This window comes from Myotis brandtii, unplaced genomic scaffold, assembly GCF_000412655.1.
Source record: "Myotis brandtii unplaced genomic scaffold, ASM41265v1 scaffold161, whole genome shotgun sequence".
Classification (NCBI taxonomy): Eukaryota; Metazoa; Chordata; class Mammalia; order Chiroptera; family Vespertilionidae; genus Myotis; species Myotis brandtii.
This window is the reverse complement of record NW_005355881.1, coordinates 109,168-114,012: the sequence shown is the minus strand read 5'-3', so window position 1 is coordinate 114,012 and position 4,845 is coordinate 109,168. Positions and strand designations below refer to the sequence as shown.

The 4,845-nt window shown below is 50.7% G+C and overlaps 1 protein-coding gene across 3 annotated transcripts in view; it reads left to right on the top strand.

The window, feature by feature from the left end:
- TNNC2 (troponin C type 2 (fast)) overlaps positions 1-4,845 on the top strand; it is a 15,142-nt gene that overhangs the window by 8,909 nt on the left and 1,388 nt on the right. The window lies entirely within an intron of this gene.

Sequence of the window (4,845 nt, the reverse complement as noted above, 5' to 3'; positions counted from 1 at the left end):
AGGTCACATCTCACCTCACAACATCTTGGGGAGGGGGTTGTTACTGGACAATACTGTTTCATTGTCAAGATGAAGACGCCCAGCCTGTGTGGCTCAGTGGTTGAGAGTTAACCTATGAACCAGGAGGTTTGATTCCGTGGTCAGGGCACATGCCCAGGTTGTGGGTTCCATCCCTGTGTGTGGCATGCAGGAGGAAGCCAATCAATGATTCTCATCATTAATGTTTCTCTCTCTCTCTCTCTCTCTCTCTCTCTCTCTCTCTCTCTCCCTTCATCTCTGAAATCAAATAAAATTATATATATTTTTAAAAAGATGAAGAGACTGAGGCAAATTGAGTTTCCCCAAGTCCACAGCTAGAAAACAGGGGAGCTGGGATTTAAGGCCAAGTCTGTGTAATTCCAAAGCTCTAAGTAGTCTTCATTCAGCTTACCAGCAGGGTGCTGGGGCAAAAAAGCACAGTTCATTCATTCATTCAGCACTCATGCATTCGCCAAATGTTGGCTAAATCTTAACTTGTACTTTGGCATATGCCTCCTAAGTCTGGATACAAAGCAAAAACCATGGGTTGTTGGGAAGGTCACTCAGAAATCTGGACTAGCACTTTCATTTTCTAGATGGGTGAACGGAAGGGGCTTACCCTGGGTCATACACACAGAGCCAGAACAAGATCATGTCTGGATGTCCTGTATTCTCCACTATTCTTAGATTCTGTATGAGTGTCTTCCTACAGTCTCTGAAAGAAGGTCATCAAATCCTGCTTGCATATATTCAGTAACAGGAAGCTCATTACCTCCTGAGGTTGCCTGTTCCTGTTGTTGTTCAACCATGACTCTTAAGAACTTCCTCCTTATATTGAACTAGATGCCATTCAGTTCAGTTATCCTTACAATATTTTATTGAACGAGTGCTGGGTGCTGGGGAATGCAATGGTGAACAGGACACCGTCTCTGGTGGAACTCGGAGCAGGTCGTGATTATGTGGCATGCTCAGTGCTATGACTGAGGAGACCCCCCTGACCTGGGTGTAGAGGAGAAGTGATCCTGGAGAAAGTGATGTTAAAACTGAGAAAGATGATAGGGAAGTAGGTAGATGAAGAAAGGGAAGATGGGAAGTCCTGGAAGAAAAAAACCAGCATGTGTAAAGGCCTGGAGGCATGAAGGGTGATGCTTGGAGCTGTACTTGAGTCTGACCAGGGGTAAGTAGGACCTTGCTTGGCTGCACTGAGTTTGGACCTTACCTATTTCCCTGAATAAATGAAAGAGCAAATTAATGAACAAATGATTGCCGAGAGTTCCACACTCTCTGTTCCAAAGGGATCAACTGGTTCTAATGGTTGTGTCCACATTGGAATCCCCTAGTTGTTGCTGCACCTTGGCCCCCTGCCTGGCTGGGGGAGGCCTTATTTAGCCTGGCCTGGCTCCGCTGAGCTTTCATTAGGAATGTCTATATATAGGGGAAGAGGGCAGCCAGTTGCCACTGTCCATCTGCCTTCCTTGGTATCCAGCCCCCTTGCACTGGCCCCAGAATCTGCACTTGGTTGTCTCACTGCTCTTTCTGTTGACTTAGCCATTCACCATGAGCACTACCTACCCCCCAACACCCAGCCTGGACCCTGTGGATTCTCAGGCAGGGCTCCCTTGGGACTTAACCTGATCTACCCACCCCTTCACTCTCCAGATGGCCAGCTGAGCACCTCCAGACTTCTTCACTGAGCTCTGGCAAGGGGCCACCTACCCCATCATCTACTTAGAGAAACTTCCCCGGGTCTCCTTTCCCCCCAAGGGTCTCCTTTCTCCCCAAGAATATCAGTCCCCAAAATCCGTTCCCTGCAGAAGGTAAACTTGAGCCCTTAACTGGTTTGGCTCAGTGAATAGAGTGTCAGCCTATGGACTGAAGGGTCCTGGGTTTGATTCTGGTCAAGGGCATGTACCTTGGTTTCAGGCTCGATCCCCAGTAGGTGGTGTGCAGGAGGCAGCTGATTGATGTTTCTCTCTCATTGATGTTTCTAGCTCTCTATACTTTTCCCTTCTTCTCTGTAAAAATCAATAAAATATATATAAAAAGAGAAGATAAACTTGAGAGAAGAATCTGCTTTCAATGTTGATTTCTCCTCCAAGTGCACACCCTGTTTCCTGGACACCTACAGACATTTCTCCTTCTGGATAGGTCCGTCAAGGAGTGTCTGTCCCAACATCCCTTCAGTCAAGATTAATAAGAATCACCAGCCAGCACCGGTTTGGCTCAGTGGATAGAGCGTTGTCCTGCGGACTGAGGGGTTCCGGGTTCAATTCCGGTCAAGGGCATGTGCCTTGGTTGCGGGCACATCCCCGGTGGGACCATGTGCAGGAGGCAGCTGATCGATGTTTCTCTCTCATTGATGTTTCTAGCTATCTGTCCCTCTCCCTTCCTCTCTGTAAAAAAATCAATAAAATGTATTAAAAAAAATCACCAAAATGACTCTAGTCCTTAATGATTTACAAAGCTCCCCAATAATAGTTGCCACCTCATAGGGTGAGTGCTAGATGAGGTCATATGGTTAAAATGTTTAGCACACGTAAAAAAGAAGAAAAAAAAATGCTTAGCACAGCCTGTGGGATGTCGAAGACGTTCAATAACTGTGATTTCCCCCTCCTCCTGCCCTCTGCCCCTTACCATGGTTCAAAGACAGGACATTCCACTTGCCAAGCACCAATCCTATGTAACTGGCACAAGCTAGGTGATTTATACCCAGGCTCTCATATGCCACAGTCTCTCTGAGGGAGGTTATGACGATTCCCACCTCACAGATAAGGAAACTGAAGCTCAGGGCGGCACTGGGTTTTGGACTTCAAGGCTGGTGCTCGCCCCATCCTACGTGTACCCTCACTTTTCTCTATTCTGATTGTCCTTACCCATCTTGGAGCAAGAGTATTTCTTGAAGGGAGGTCGCTAAGGCAGTGGAGCAGGGCGGGTTCTCACAGGAATCTAGGACGTCAAGGCCTGCCACCTGCTCCGAGGCTTCAATTTCTCTGCAAGGGCCCTTGGCTAAATTAGGTAATGGGCTAGGATACTGGAAGAAGGGGGAGCTCTCTGACCCCAGGATCTTATTGGCTAGGGCATCCATTCCTGGGGAGCAAGGAGGTGGGAGGACAGGGTGCCCCTATAAATCCCAGGGGCTGGAACAGGCCAGAACATCTTTGGGTGGTGGAGTGCAGAGGCAGTGGCCTGCAGCAGAGGAGTCCCTGTGAATAGCAACCATGGTAAGGACAAGAAGGGACTTCATCCCTTTGCTTGCTGGAGCGTTTCTGGGCCTCGTTCAGGCCAGATCTGGGTGCTCTGTGGGGCAGTAACTTGGACCTTTGAAGATGGAACATGATGGTTCCTAAAACCCAGGAGGAAGCCTGGGAAGAAAGCCTTGGACTTCTCTCCAAAGGGCAGGGCTGGGATGTGGTAGGCATTGATCCTTAAGGCTTGCCAATTCCCTGCAGACCTTCTGAGACTTCCAGCAATGTTGGCCACAGAACTGTGAGGGGTGTATGTGTCCCAGCTTGTGTCTACCTTAGCTCGGTAGAGATGGAGACCCCCAGGGTCAGAGTGAGTCACCCCGGAAATTGGTGGTCAGGACTTGCTGGAAGCCTGGCCAAGCCCTCCATGGCCAGTGAGAGAGAGGCTCCTCTGGAGATGGGAGCCCTGCAGGGCCTTGAGCCAGCTCAGGTGCAGGAGCCCAAGAACTCCAAATTGATGAGGAGGGGCAGAGACGACAGACCAGAGTTAGGGAGACCTCAGCCTCCCAGAGAGGGGTTCTGACTTGGAGCCATCACCTTCCTCTGAGATCCCCCTCCCCACTGCAAGTCAAGGAGTAACTAAACGCTGGAGGCCAGCTGTTGTTGTCCTCACCAGACTAAAATTAGCCTGTCCTCCTGGCATGGGCAAGGAGGGAAGGAGGGTGGAGGGCAAGGAGGAGGGCCAGCACCCATCGAGGTGAAGAACGTGGATGCTTCTGCCCTTCTCCACCACCAGCTGCAGCCCAAAGCCCCTACCCAAATGCCTTGGCTTAGATGTGATCAGAACCCCCCCCCCAATATTATTTTCACCCCTACAAGGCCCCCATCATGTTCTGCCCCCCATGAATGGCACTTACTTCTGTGACTGCATCATAAGGAGGACGCTTAAAATCTCCTTCTCTGCAAGTTCCCGAAGGGGAGGATTGATGTGTCTGACTCTGCTTGGTGGTCCCAGTGCCTGGTGTATGGGCTTGACGCTTAGTAGGTGCTGGATAACTTGGTGCTGCGTTACGGACTTGAGAACATTTATTGAGCACCTATTCAAGTACTAGGCACTGTTAGGAGCTGGGAAAATGGGAACATCTTGCTGGAATGGTGTCCATTTTATAAGGTCCTTTCACAGCCCTGATTCCATTTCATCCCTGAAAAGCTTTTGAGAAGAGGTGAGGGGATGAGGGGACATTAGTTAACTTGCCCAAGGTGACTGGGGGGTTGCTGACTTGACCTCCGGCTGACAAGTGAGAAAGCCTTGGGCATAGTCTGTGCCCTCTCTAGCTCTCCAAAACGGCTGGGGCTGTGGGAGCGGCAGGAGGGGTGGCGGGTTTGGAGCTGTTCTCCTGGAGGACCGAGGGGCTCCAACAGAGGTGGGGGTCGCGGGGGACCGGGTTAAGGCAAGACTGCACCTCTGACTCCGTGTCTCCTGCAGACGGACCAGCAGGCCGAGGCCCGGTCCTACCTCAGCGAGGAGATGATCGCTGGTGAGTGGGGCCGGGCAGGCTGTCTGTCTGTCTGTCTGACGTTTGGTTCCTCCGAGGGTGGGAGGGTGGTAGATGCGAGGCTGGCTCACTTCAGCCCTCTGCCT